The following is a 16,083-nucleotide window of genomic DNA, read 5'->3' on the forward strand; positions in this document are numbered from 1 at the left end:
CTAACAGTAATCAAAACATGGGTCATAAACTATTTTAAGCTAGTAGATCTTTAATTTGCAATAAAAGCTCAATTTGATTTTTTGAAATCTTGTACGTTAGTTTAAATCCGCTTTAAGAAATAACCACCATAAAAAATGAATTAAATACAAATATATATATTTTTTCCACTTTCACTTGCTCCCCCCCTCCTCCTCCCTTCCCACTAATTTCAATGGGATTGGTTTTGGTAAATAGAGTAAAGCAGCAGCAATCACATGCAAACCAACAATGGAAACTTAATAAAGCGTTGGATTGAGTCCTGACATGAACTCCTGATCGGAAAAAGTAAAATGTACCTGAAACTTAACGATAATTTTCCCTTTAAGTGCATCAAAATTTTTATTTTGTATTAATTACAAGTTCGGTAAAAATTTATAAATACATTTGGTTTTCTTTCAAGAAGACAATGTTTATTGCTCATAATTAACTGCACCTGTTATAACTTGTCGAGTGACTGCATTGTCTTTTTCTACTGTTTAACGGTCTTATAGTCTTTCAATATCTGGTACTTCATATTTTAATTTATTTTAGTTTCGTTAATGAATTAGGCTGTCAGAAACTTGCTGACTGAAAGTTTTAAAATGTCCTGTTGTTGTAGCTTAGTTTGAAAGTAAAGCCCATTTAAAGCTGATTAAAAACTATTATTATTACCGGAATATTAAAAACTATTTCGTACTGTCATTTCCATGCAAATTTTGCGCATGATGTCCTAAAATGGGCGTCATGCACAGAATTTGCATTTTACAAATTTGCAAAAGTTGTGCCTGTAGTTCAAGTTACCGGAATAGATATACTGTTCATGCTAAAAAATACGGATTTTAATGCTTCAAAATCATTGTTAAATTAAGATTCACTTCAATGTTTCACTGATTTGTGACACGAGTAAAGCATCTAAAACAGGAGGTCCTATTTTCTAGGCCAATGCATATTTTCCTATTTTCTATTCATCTGAAAATGAGTTATACAGCCTGCAATGTTGTTATGTAATTTGTTTTCCTTAATGTCAGAATGTATTTTATGTATTTAAAAGGGTTATTGAGACCATCATGTGGACATTGTAAAATGTTACCGTGCATTAAATGATATCCGTGCATTAAAAAAAACTCAGTCAAATTATTTTTCTATTGAAAAACTATGGTTACAGTATAATTTGGGCAAACGGACCCCCCCCCCCCCAGAGTTTCACGCTTTCAACTCTGGAAAAGAAAAAAAAGAAAGAAAAAGCAAAGATTTTTTATCTCTCTTCTAAAATCGTCAGCATCATTGTGCGTTGCAAAGTGGGATTTAGATTAGCTTGTAAACGAGAACTTTTTTGTTTCTAATGGATCATCGGTTCTCGATCGAGATCAAAAAAAAAATGGCAACAATAAGAAAATAGAATTTGGTTTTTGAATTTAAGAGTAGTTGACGCTTTGAACTTAACCGTGTTGTAGTAAGAAATTTTTGTATATATTGTAGGTCATCTTTAAAATTTAAATGTTTTCTTTCTATTGCGTCATCTATTTACGATTTTAAGACTTAAATGTTCATGAACAAGAAAAATCTATCTCGCAAACGGTAACAATGTGTCACGATTTCAAAATCACCAAAAAAAAAGTTTAAATAGTGCATTATAGTTGGTTTGTTGTTTATCATAGATTACTCTCTGAGTAGTGTTGGTTATAAAATAAAAAGAAGCACGCAACGAACGAATATTTTAATAAAAAAGGAAAATTAGGTATTGGATTAAATGATTAATTAATTCCTGCAACAAACACATTTTACATTATTTTTCAACTAAATAAATATAAATAAGTATGAAAAGATAACAAAGAGTTTTAATAATTCCTTTGTTACTATTGCCTGTTTTGCGAGCATCATAAAATTTCTGTTAAATCATTAAATGTGTCCTACAACTACCTCCTTCAATTACTCTTTCAACTACCAATGGTTGTATTTATTAGAACAAATCGCGCATTCAGACACATAACTACACTGTGCTAGCACACTTGAAATTTTAAGATTCTGTCTATCTTTAACTAGTTTTACACAAACTGAATATTGAGTAAAATTTCCAATAAAAGTAACTTGACTTGACACCGTTGTTCTTGACTAGTTCGTTAAAGATCGATGCAAAATAGTGTAATTTCGGAGTCAATGAAGTTTTAATCGTGGAAAATTTCAGTAGCTGATCTTTTAATATATCGTTTTAATCCAAATGGCCGTGTCAAACCTCTAGCGAATTACGAGAAAATAAAATGCTGAAAGCCGTGATTAGGCTATTTGATATTGGAGGCATCAAATATCATAAGAACATAAAAGAGAAACCATAAAATATTTTCTCTTTAACAGTTTATCTAAAGAAAAAATTGGCTTATGCAATATTACTGTCAGAAATTTTTATTTTACCTGCGAAGCTGTTTAACGCGACAATTAGGCAATCAAGCCGCATTACATTATTTTTAATTCGTCGAGACAAAAAAAAGAAAACTTTATATTGCGTGGAATAGTAAAACGAGTGAATTGAAGTGGCTTGAAACTTTCTGTTTTTACCAAATATATAATTGATTTTTGTTAGTTTTTTGCAAAATCTGCAGAATTTTTATCAATTTTCTGGAGATTCAAATGACCTTTTATAATTTTCTCAGAAATGCCAAAATATTTTTTATTTTAAATATTTGTATTTATTTTTACTGAAGAACAAACTATACAATTTTTTGTTAAAATCGACCGTGCACCAAAACTCCATTCATAATAGTTATTCCGAAAGCTATTAGTCCAGTTTTGAAAATGCTTATTCAACAAAAACACTCAGTACAAAGAACCAAAATTAAATACTTTTTCCACAGGTGCAAATGTTTCATAAGCTGCGTTATAATCACATGTTTAAATACGTTGAATTGAAACCTGATATAGGGAATATAATTGAACATCATTATTAACTGTATGCAAAAACGAATAAAATACGGAAGCTCAACATATCTTTACCCCGTGGAAAAGGCCTCAGAAAACATTATGCAGTGCAGGGTCAATATAATAATACCTAATTTAACAATTTATCATTCATGAAAAATCTGCACAAATAATTCGCAAGATAGGTGCTAAGTTTTTTAATTACACTAGTGTGAAAATTAAGAAAATTTTCAGATCTGATCAATCGTCTCCAGAACTACTTGACCAATTTTCATGAAACTTGGTATGACATACATTGATGTAATACAAAACAAATGACCATCCAGCATTAAAAACAGACACTCATAATCGTGGGCAACACTCGTTGGAGTCCAAAGGCATGAAACAGCGGTACATTGTTCAATATATTTTTTTCTTTAATATTAAAAATTATTAAAAGTGAAATATTGTTATAAATTTGTAATATTATGAACTGCTTAGGTAAAAAGCAAACAATAATGTACTCGTAATCCAGCCATTTGTACTGGTTTTTTAAACTGTATGATATAATACATACTATCACATGCTCAGTTAGTACTAAATGAGCGATTAATAGCCTTGATGGATTCGAGCACTGTATCAATGCGCGTCAGATTGCAGGTTTTTGGTTAAAGTGTGGCGGCTTCTCACTCCAGATTTCTTAACAACTCAGTGGTTTTATCACACTAATCAAACATTTTTAATATCATTCAGATTGCTAATGTAGAAGTACCTTACTCAAAACTAAAAACTTATTAGTGTTGCGTGAAAACCTTGAGAAAAGTGACAAAACAATGACATGCTTGTAAGCGAGTCCATTTAATGTAACGTATGCTCAAGCATATCTATGAACTGTGCTACGCTGTAGTTTGAATAGTATAATCCACCAGTAATGTTTTGTATGTTAACTTTTCTGCCAAGGTATCTGTGATTTTGTGTTTGTTTAATAAAATACTTTCACAAAACTGAGCTCATCCAAACGTATTTAGTATGAAAGTAGTTGAATCTTTAAGAAATATTGTATTTCAGCATAGTCATTTAACTTTTCAAATGAACATTTTATTTTTCATAAACTCATTTGCCTAATTCGTTATGGATAGTAGTAAATTAATATTTCTTTGGTACGGTGCTTCACACACGACGCTTTATTTTCTTACAACATTAACTGATTATTTGCATTGCAACAACGTGGTCTATTTCTTTAAGTGCTCATCTATTCTTTTAAATGAAAACCGTTCTTATCCATTTCATCATTCCCTTTAATTTGAGAGGAAATCCAGGACATTAAATCCAGCTTCTCACCTAAATTCTTACCAAAGAAAATACCATTTCTTCATCAAAACAGGAACCTATTTCTTAATGGGTTTTAAGAGACCTCATGATGGAGAAGGGAGGCTGTTAAAAGGTTTTGCATCAATGAAGGAAGGCGTGATTAATAGCATTATGTATGAGATGAGAGTGAAGCATAAAATTAATGAGAGTTTTCGGTTGTTTTTAAAACGAATTAATATTGCTAAAATGATTTATTTAAAATAAAACAAACTGAGGCGAGAAAACTACTTCTTCAATTTCTATTAAAGCCTCTAAAGAACTCTCATAAATATGCGAATTAATGATTCAAATATGTTTGATTAAATGGAATATTTAATAAATTTTAATCGTGCTTCGTTCATTATTATAGGTATTAAGTTGAAAAATGTTTTAACTCGATGGGCAGATTCCTGAAAATCATGTAGTGCTAAATCTTTGTTTTACGTTATGAATCTTAAAATAAAGATTACTAAAATTTACTTTTATGGTTAATTTAGCAAAATAACTACTTAATTTTGAAGAAATAAATGAGTGTTAGTCATATTTTTCTAAATAATTTCCTTTGATGTTGGCTATTGAGATGATATAATAATGTTCCGATTCAAATACTTGATTGCTTTTTCATTCATTTTTTTATGAATAAATATTTTAAAAACCACCCTTTATTTTTTATTTTTCATACTGCAGACATAGTTCAAGCTATCTTAAGCGTTATGCATTGTTTTGCAAAATATTTTGGGTGTACTTTTACGTAGGATCTGACAAATCTAGGGCGACTGACAACATAACTCAGCTGCTATTTCCCTTTAAACTCTGAGTTGTAACTCTTCTGACACGTAAAACTTTTTTTTCTGCCTCGAACTTTTTTAAAAATTTTGTCGGTCTCTGAAAGTTGAGGATGTTTCTGTATTTCTAATGCAGCCATATTAAAAATACAAGCTATATTAATTACTATGTGTCGTTTAATAGCTTCTTTGAAATGATGGTTTATGTTTGGTTTTCATTTTTCAACCCCTAACAGTACCGCTCTGAATTTTACTGCACATTTTAATCCTGTATATAATTGAGTGCTGGGGTGATCGGGGCTAGTAGTGATATTTTCGACATTTTTAATATTATCGAAAAATTTGAGCTGATGTGAAACATTTAGTGCATTATATCATCAGAGTAAATCTTGAGTAATATATTTATAAAACAACTATCAACATCAAACTTTTTCCATGAAATAAAATGGAATTGCGTAGCTCCTAAGTTTGTCTCAACTTGTCCCGTAGCGGGGCTAGTAGTGACATGCTCGAAGCACATTATGACATATTAAAAACGCGTACAAATACGTTGTAACATGTACAAATTATGCTAGAAATGCAATTTAATGACACATTTGAAGTTAAGAATGAAGAAAATATTCATTTATAATTCTCTTAACGCAATAAAGTACACCTTCATGCTTTCAACACTGTAAACGAAATGAAAATAAAATAGTTAAATTATTAACACTTGTGAATTCGTTTTTAGAGACACATTAAAAGATAAAACGTAGACGAACACTAATTTTTGGGCATATTAATTTTTGACTCTCTACAACGTATTGGCTCCTATCCTACATGCCTACCTATTTTTATAATCACTTATTATTCTCGCTTGTTTCAACATCCGATGTGCTGTTAATGCAGATAAAATAAGGTTTCTTTTTCGGTACATTTGACGTGGGACCATCTTCTACATGGCGTGCATTGCACCCTTGCACCTAATTTTCTATGGGTCTAGAAACTTTGTTTTGCTCCAAGCAAACAAGGAAAATCAATGTTTATCATCTTCAGAGCTATCCGATTCTTGCTTCTACAAGTTTTTCAAAAACGTTGGTGTAATTTTTGTGCACATTTTGGCATTTCCGAACAGTTTCCATTTTGATTTTTCTTCTTCAATTTGATCCTTGCTTTTCCTTGTTTTGACTTCTGCTCGAATTTTCTCTTTAGGTGCGATTGCAAGAATGGCAGGTTTTAAACATTAACGAGAGGAATGCTTGCGTTTTCGATTTCCTGCTTTAGGTGGCAGTCTTTTTTTTTTTTTTTTTTTTTGTAAACCGTACCTCTGTTAGCTAATCTCAACTGTCATAGACAGAGGTGCTTGGTTTGTTAACAGCTTTATATTTATTATTTTTACAATCATTTTAGCTATCAGCGCTCTCGCTCACCCGAATAATGGGCCGGGGCAAGTAGGGACACTGTCAAAACGTGCCTCCTTGACTTCGTCACAACTAGCCCCATGTTTCGCCAGTTTGAACTTCATTCAACAGTTTCCGAATTATTGTCTTGATCAACAAATGAAATGCATAGAATAACAGCTTAAAATATTGGTATTTAAATTGTATTAAAGAGGTTTCATACCTTAGTATCTTTAGTGGCAATGACAATTCCCACGTAGGTCACAAAATTTACTTTTGCTGTAGAAAACACGATAAATGTTTAAATTTTGAAAACAGTCAAGCGCTATAACTCCAAACTTACACAAGACCCTGAGACTATGCGTTGTCACATAGTATAAATTATAAATTTCTGCATGTAAGAAATGGAATTTTCAAGTTTATCTGCTTATGTCACTTATTATTACCCCTAGTTTAGGCTAAAAGTGAATAACCATAGGGGTGTGTACTCTTTTGAATACTAGCGACTCGGGGCTGGGGTCATTCAGGTGTCCCGGTTGAACAGTTCAGAAATCAAGCATGCCTAATTTTGACCCTCGGAAAAGAAATCCGCATAGTTTCCAAAATAATGGTCTCTATTTGTAAAAATTAGTTAAACATAAACTTCGTTACAATAGTTACAATTTATTTCAAAGGAGTCAGCGATTTTAAGGATATGTAATTAGGTAGTTTTAAAAAGTTTAAAATGCCCTTAAAATTATCAGAGCTGTATCAGTTGCATCAAGTTACATTTCAGAAACTAGCAGTTTATCCTCCCTTTTATGCACAAAAATATTCTAAATGATTTAAGTTCTTGCAATGATATAGTTCAAAATACAGTTTTGAATTTTTGCTTAGTTGCATCAGTAGTAATTGTGGTCTAAATCGTAGTTTCAACAATGTAAATGAATTCTTTACCACACAGCTTCCTTTTCTTTCTGTTTTAATTCATGCTTTGCGAAGAGCGTATCAAATTCTAATTTAGAATATTAACTCAATTTAAATCAATCTTTTGTTAAGATATACATTTTGTCTTTAAATCTTTTAGTTTAACGGAAGTATTGTTACTTTAATCGATTAAACTTTTAATAATGCTAAGTTTCGTAAATTAAAAAAGTAGCTATTTTCATTGACCATAAAGCAAATATTTAATGGTTAGTTTTGAAAAGGTTTGATGACATAAAAATTATTTTTATTTTAATATAAATATCTAGATTTATAGAGTGTTTCCTATTTCATTGCAAAATCATATTAAATCTTTTTCATGAATAATGTAAGGATACACCAAAAGGATGAAACAAAGTCGAAATCAATCGACTCAAGTTTACAATGCATGAACATCATTCTTGCATTTCCTGATGGTTAATCTTCAGTTTGATTTGATCTTAGTGAAGTTTTACTGCATGCAGTGAGATACTTGGCAAATTCTTGTTTGTGTTCGCTTGTAATTAAGAATGGAATTTCTTTACGAAATACAAAACCGGACAAAATGACTTATCGAAACAAATTGCATATACTTATCAACAAAACAATCAATCTTTCCCAGACAACTTATATGAGTATATGTAATTTATATGCTTCAGTAACTGTGTATATCAAAGTCTGACCAAGTATATTAAAATCTGAATATTTCAAAAAACATTTTATAGCAAACATGATCTGTTTTTCTATATTTCGAAAAACAAAATATTGAACTAATGTTTTATCTGTATTAAAGTGTGAAAATAGTTCATTCTACTAAACTTCGTAATAAGAAACATAAATTATCTTCTTGTATTTTATCATGAAAGAATACCACAACTTTTTGTTTTTCTTCCCTATCTTAATTATCTTATATTGCAAAAATGTCTCATAATTTTATTTTATTTTTATAAAATTCAGTACTTATATAATGTTTTTAAGTAGAAAATTTCAATTTTTTTACAAAACGAAGTGTTGACGTAGCATAATTTCAATATGCTCCCCAACAAATAAAAATACTACGATTTCAATACTTACTTCAAATTTATAAATGCGTTTTCATAAATTTCAGTGATAAAATACATAGTATTAAGGTCATGGAAAATAAACTTGAGTTTATCCTCCTAGACTGTGAAAGCAATATTTCTTAAAACATTTTCCTCGATGAAGGTTCCTGTAATAACTCATTAAAAAGAAACGAGGATAAGAACGTGAATTGAAAAACCGATGTCGAGGAAAAAAATGTCCGGAGCGGCTATTTCCTTCATATTTTCTTTTCAGCTCGTTAAAATTTGTGGCAGACTCGGGATCATTTTTAATGGAAATAAAAACTGAACCATCAACAAAAGTCTAACCAAACTGTTTAATAACATGCAAATGACCTTCTTTCTTTGTCAAAATGTAACGAATTCGATTTCTAAAATGATCATGAATGAATAATTATTTTTACTCCTCAGATAGTGTTAAGCTCGAACACAAGCGATTTGTAAAGCTTGATGGTATTGATCGCAAACTAACTGATGTTCTCCCAACACTAAAAATTAATTAAGCAATGCATGTGGTTATTTGCGTAAACCTTTTTTGCGTGCGTTTTACTGTCTCGCAGCTTTCTAACTTCCGGTGCTATAATCTACTTGCATAATTACTGTCATATTTGCTAACGTTAGTGTTGAGCGATTGCCCCACTTCTTTACCCAATAGTTATTGCATACGGGTAGCTCAAAATAAGGTTTTTTCGTCCTATATGATTCATTGTGTTGTTAATGAATTTAGGGGGGATTCAACGAGGTGTTTGATTAAAATGCGTGGAAAGTGGCTTATTTCACGAGATTTTGATTTGCTGGAAAAGTGGAGCGTAAGTGCTTACAGTTACGCCATTTTATTACTAATCTACTGGCAGTTTATAATTTTATGACTCATGTGCGAGTGGCGAAGTTGTGCATACCTTATAAAAATGTGAATACATTTTTTTCAATAAGTACGCGTAAAATTTTATTTTTATGCAGTGAAGTTTCGTTACAAGGAATAACATTATAGCAAAATACACGTTTCAGCAAAATAAACTTTCAGTCCTAATTTAATTTACATTACATTGGTTGAATGCCATTATAACGAAGTATCTTTAGTTATCTTAGTCAGTGAGTTAACTATAGCTAAATATTTTTAGGATGTTTTCTTCAACTTTAATTATATGGTTAGCCCCAACATTTTGTTCGTTTTTCAGTAAAAATATAGAAGATTTATTTTATACGACAATCAACTCATTTTTTAAAGGAAAAGTAGGGAACTTATGTAAATGAATCGTGCATTGTAATAGAAGATATAGTATTGAATTCAGGTTCTTGAAAATAAAATGGAAGTTTGCGAGACATTTTCCAAAGCTTAACTATCAAAAATGGATAAAAAGACGCAATTGAGACTTTTTGCTAATGCGTTTTATATAATTTCAATCAAGTTTCTTTACGACACCGATGAGGAATGACGAATCTTATCAGAAAATTAAACATAGCTATCTAAACATGTATAAAACTTATTATTATGTTTCATTTATCGTTGCTTACAGCTTAAATTATGAAAAAAAAACTCCCTTCATGTACCTGCTTGTGTTTCGTTACTTTTTAATATTACTTGGGCATAATTTACAGGAAGTGTTACTTAATACCGAATTTTAAATAACCGAATTATTTTGCGTCCAAGCAATTGGATGTAATATTATCGTTGAAAATTTAAGTAACACTTCCATTCGTGATTAACTAAGATAGAATAAACTCATAAAATTAATTTAATATTAAATGCACTTTTGGCATATACATTTAAAATCGGTTATATCGTGGAAAAATATGGACTTTTAACGATGTCGTGTATGAACTAACGCGGAGTCGATCGGTAAGATTCGGCCTATTTAAGAATTTCGAAATCTTACTGTGTTTAGTAAGTTTAATGTTTCTTCAGTCGCACGACCAAAATTTAATTGTAATAGTTCACTTTAAAACATACTACGTACCTGTTGGGCTGTAATAGTGAGAAGCCAATGCAGCTGAATCTATTGTGCTGTTATGCCGTATTGGTAATCCCATAGCACATAGAATAGTGTAAGCCAAGTGTTTATGAAAACGTTTCTCAACAGTCTTGTACGTCATTATGTATACCACAATAATATCATTTTTAAAAACTCCTGTACGCATTCTTAAACGTTTTTGCAATGTGGCCAGTGTTTCACACTGAAACATAAAGGATCGTCTAAAAACTGAATTTACTAACTAAATGAGTCAAGATAACTCGAGAGCAGAGGCTAAGAAAATTTAAAGCTAAAATACAGTGAGGGCTGCATTTACTTATCAAGTGAGTTTCTTTCCTTATCCCTTGGAGATAAAATTATGAATTGAACATATATATTTACATTTTATTAGTGCGCACACACAAATTCAAATTCATCCAAAATGGTCAAACTATCGAGTTTTATGGGGGACATTTACTTACTTCTACCAAATAAAAATAGAAATTTTCTTAATTCGAAAGTTTATCCACTTTAATTAGTCAAACATTACAAAGAAAAACAATTTTCGACAAAAAAATATATCATTTTATTTTCATATAGCAGTTTTATGGTGTCTTTAGAACGACTTATGTATTGAAATCTAATTTATTACAGGAATGGAAGCTAAATGCCCTATCACAGATGTACCGATCAATTTAAAACGTTGTATTTCGATACCTTATGATATTTGTGATGAATTCTCTCCCCGGAATACTTCCTCATAGATAAAAGTCCTACATTATTTAAATTTAAAAAAATAATAATAAGCGGACATCAATTCATTACAGTGACGAAACGTTTTCTGAAATGCAACTAAGAACTTTATTTAACCTATTGAAAGATATTTTCATTGCAGTAACTAAAAAACTACCTCCATCGACTTACAACTTATGTGACAAAGGTTATTTCGTTGGATTTTTGCAATCAAATGTACTTGAATTGAGTAAATTCGGTTTACGTATCTACATTCGACGCAAATGAGCTTGCAATAACTGTGATAAATTGACACAATTTGCAACAAAGTACCTTTAGTGTTATTTTCCAGCTCATTAACGTACATCGCGAGCCTTGCCCAATGAGCGGAATTGATCCAATTTAAATTGGATAAGCCAACTATGGCACTAACCACACTGAGGTTGACGCCTAGGAACTTTCGAGTTGCGTCAAGTACTTCGCCTGTCCTTTATATGCAAAAGGCAATTAGCTGAAAATATTTCTTCATTTCTAATGCTTCTTTTGCTTCTATAATTGCATACATAAGTAAGCACGTCTGCAGCTGGTAGAATTTTGCTTCAACACCGTTTCAAGAATGGTAATATTTATCATTTGGAGGAAATCTTTGTCTTATTTTTAAAGAAAAGAAACAAGCTTAGTGTGCATAATAATGATATAAGTCTTCGAAATAGCAAATATAGCCATACAATTAATGTGGAACATTTTTACAAGTGGAAATCATTAGGAAGGATTTTTTTCTCAGCTAAATAGCTAGATGAAGATTGGAGTGTTTCAGAGTCGTATTATAACTGTGTCAAATTTTTGAAACAAGTTATTTTTCTTTCATTGGATATTGCTTCCGACTTTAAAGCTAAATTTTGCCACCCAGTGGTCAGCGTAATTCTTTTTCACGTAAAGTTACTTAAAACAGTCAGAGCTCTTTGTTATTTTGTGCAGTGTGGCATGTCAAATATTGAGGTCGGCCTCACCAAAAGTTTAGTTCAACTTGTGTTTCCTTGTGTAAATAATTCTATTTACTTCGAAAATAAAACGTTCTGTGGTACTTGAAACTTTTAGGAAACGACAAAAAATTGGAAGGTATAGCTAAAAACAATTGTGTTTCAAATGTTTTTTTAAATAAAAGTAGATCGACATTGTTTCAACATTTTAAAAAACTTGAAACGTTGTAGCAATCTCCAAAAGATAATGCCGCGTCAATTTATGTAACCTGCCAAGAATCGACAAAGGTTTTAAAATGTCAATGAATTGCTTTATTGTGGGTGTACATTATCATTTCTAAAACATTTATGTACCAAATGTATCCATAGTAAGAGTAAGATACCAAATTATAAGCAGTCTCATTAAAAATGTATATTTTATAGATTTTCTCATTTGTTGTGTTGTACTCACGAAGTTTTCTTTTAAGTTTTCCTTGCTCTGTTATGGATTTTAAAATGTTTCAAAACCTAAACAACATTCTTATTTATAACAGCCTAAAAAATAATCCTTTTATTTTTCTTGAAAAAAGCCACTCACACTAAATAAATTCTTATCTGTATGTCAAATTTTCAGGATAAAATACAAAAGAATTAAAAACGCCAAATCACTCAAAATCTTAGATTGAGGGAAAACAATGCTGCTAAGGTCCAAGTTTGAAAATTATGCAGAAATAAAATTGTTTTTATGCAACTTGCAATAACTTTTTTTCTCAAAATAAATTAATAAATAACTGCCTTATAAATTCACACACTATATTACGTTTAATAAAGGAGGAGAAAATCGACGTATAAATAAATCCAAAATGATTAATCCTCAAAAATAATTATTCATATTTTTCGAAAAAAACAAACGAGCAATACTATGAATTTATGGGAAATAAATGAAGGTTGAATATAAGTGTGCTTCCATTTAAAAGTAGCTCTTCCTCATTCCTCGAGGCAAATTTTAATTAAATGAAATTTAATTAAGATTTCTAAGCTGAATTATATCCAAAATGTTTCCCAATTGCGTCAGCCAAACAGTTCATTAATTTACATTTTGTACAATGAAATCCATCGCTCTTTTAGAATTGAAACTCTAGTATTGATAAATATTTCTATTGTTTCCTGACTGATGTTCGTGTCATAAGCACTAGGAGAGGATAAGGTCTCTAATGGCTCGTTGAAATAATGGCAGCTTTCAATACAATTACTTTACTATTCTGTGTATTGTAATCGAAATCTTTTGTATCGAAATGGTGGATTCGAAATTCCGGTTTTAACATGCCTACCTTACTTCCAAATTAATTCCCATTCGATTATTGTGAACTTGCACTTAAAATCTGGAGGAATTTCAAAAACCAATTTTCTCTTCAATAATTTGTCTTTAAAATACAACAAATACGCAATCATTAACGAAGAAATAGGAATTCTACTAGAAACATTTCGGAAGACTCTTTTATGGTTGGATATTTAGCTTGGTTTAAATTCTTCTATTAATTTGCGCTCTATTTGAAACCTTCAAATTATTTGATTTTTTGACTTTCATTTAGGTTAACGGCACCAGTAACAGACGTTCTTAAGACATCGCTCTAAGGTCAATTCAATTATCTTAGCTTTTTAATGTATTTAGACTTTTAAAACTATTTCTACCGCGTGCAACTACATCTCATCTAACGTTTGGCTGCTTCTGGATCCTCTGAATCAGTTAATTTTATTTTTATTCGCTCAATTTCGAAAAAAGGTCGGACCCCCAGTAACAGACACCGGAAATTCTGATGATACCCAGTAACAGATAGGATGAGGAAAGGATCAGTAATGGACATAATTCCCCTTTTCGCTTCATACTGTGCCAAAGTTCTTTATTTCCTTATCTAAAACCTTATTAAATTCGAAGTAACATGGAACGCCGGGTGGTGGCTGTAAGAATCCTCCAAGCTCGTGAGCGAAGCCACAGGGCTTCGCCACTATAACGAACTTTTTTGGAAGGACGTTGGCAACATGGGACAGGAGCTTGGGTGTGGCCGAGGAGAGTAAGGCAGAAGGGTGGTGGACAGTGAGAACGGTGGGTGTACGTTGTGCGTAAAAAGTGTTGTTTTTCTTGTTTGATGTTAGTGTGTTTTAAGTTTCTCATTATTTTATGTGGTGGTTCGTTGTACAACTGTGAAATGTTGAAAAGTTCCCGATTAAAGAGTTAAAACCATCAATTTGTCATGTTTTCAAATATTCAACAACTTTACTGTGGCTATTCACAACCTTCCACGACTGCCTTGTAAATACCAACAGGCTCATAAAATTTACTCTGATAACACTAGATGGTTTGTACCGTATTCATGCGTCGCAGCGACATCTGTTTTACCCGCCTAAAATTCTTATTATTTTAATCCAAACTTACGACTGTCTGTTACTGAACCCTTGTCTGTTACTGGTGCCGTTACCTTACTTTGATTTGAAATTGCAAGGTCTTTTGTTTCGAAAAATAATTGTTCCTCATATGAAACATTTGTGACATGGTTTTTATAAAGACAAGTATTGTCAACTATAAAACTGGAGCGCCTCGAGAAATTCTCCTAAATGTTACTAACTTCTTTGAATAAATACGTTAGCTTAAGTTAATGTATGAAAATACCGTTCTTCAAAAAGTTAAAATACAAGTCAACAATAATGAAGTTTTTTTTTTTTTTTATTCTTAAAGGCGCTTAAAATTTTTCTTCGTAATAAAAATGTTGGAGTTTTATTTAGCATATTTGTGCTCCAATAAAAAAGGAGTTCCTTCAAAAAATTTTATCAACTACTTTTGAGCTTCAGATAAAAAGATAAAACAAAATAGTCGCATATTGCTTTTCTTAGCTTCTAATTCACTGTTAAGTTTACTACCGACTACTAAAGTTCATACCTGCCGTAAAAATCTTTGATTTGTAATTTTCAGCTTTAATTGGTGTTGCTTAAGGTGTAACCAAAGCAAAAACTTGAAAAACAAAAATTATTTAAACATGACTTTGCACTCTACTGTAAAATATATCACTAAAAAGTATTGAAATCTTTATAAAACTACTTGTGTCAGCTTTACTCAAAAGCTATCTCGAAATACTGGATCAAATCCGTCTGTACTTCTCTTAGAAATAAGAACTTTTGCTGTGGAAGGTAATGTAATATGTACAAATATTAAAGAACTACATTCCAATAAAGTTCAAACAAGTAATACTTCGCTGACTGATAATTATCGAAAATACGGTATTGCTTAAAACTATTTGGCAATTTCAGTGCTTCTGCTGTTACAGCGTATTTAAATAATAAATTTTGCATCATGAACTGCAAGTGCATCGTTTCAGATATGTTTCTTTTCGATGATAGAAAGTAAAAAAAATAGGTTTATTTTCTTTCCATAATTAAAAAAGTACTTGTGACAATATTTTTCAAAAGGGGGGGGAGAAACAAAGACTTCTATTGAAAGATGTAAACTCTTGTAAGTCTACTATATTAGTCAACTTTTGGCATTTGAAATCAAAGAAAAACTATTAGAGCAGGAATATGAGTCATTAAACGTTAAATAATAATTTAAAAAATCACGATCGCGTTAAAATGTTTTTTACCCTACTTACTTATAACTATGGCGTGAATTCCTTGTGTCCAAACTGTAAATTGGCAAACTAATATGTACGTTTTTTTTTCGAAACCTTTTCTCGTACATTAAGCATTCTGAACTTTCGTCAAATAAGGCTGGTTAAAAGAGTGCTCATAGTATTGATGTATAAAATAAAATTGCTGCACTGCAATTTAAATGACTTTACGTGACTGAGTTTAAATGGCAATTTTAAGGTATTCGCACTCATTCTTTTTCCAAAGATATCAAAAGTTTGTCCATTGGAAATATTCGTACAACGTTTGGCGTGTGTGTGTGTGTTTCTCTCTGTGTGTATGTTACTCTAATTACTATTCCAATTTACCCCAT

At 31.1% G+C, this 16,083-nt stretch overlaps 1 protein-coding gene across 1 annotated transcript in view; it reads left to right on the forward strand.

Moving 5' to 3' along the window:
• Positions 1 to 16,083, forward strand: part of LOC129231693 (tyrosine-protein phosphatase 69D-like) — a 679,130-nt gene that overhangs the window by 468,349 nt on the left and 194,698 nt on the right. The window lies entirely within an intron of this gene.

The sequence above is a fragment of the Uloborus diversus genome, chromosome 10 (genome assembly GCF_026930045.1).
Source record: "Uloborus diversus isolate 005 chromosome 10, Udiv.v.3.1, whole genome shotgun sequence".
Classification (NCBI taxonomy): domain Eukaryota; kingdom Metazoa; phylum Arthropoda; class Arachnida; order Araneae; family Uloboridae; genus Uloborus; species Uloborus diversus.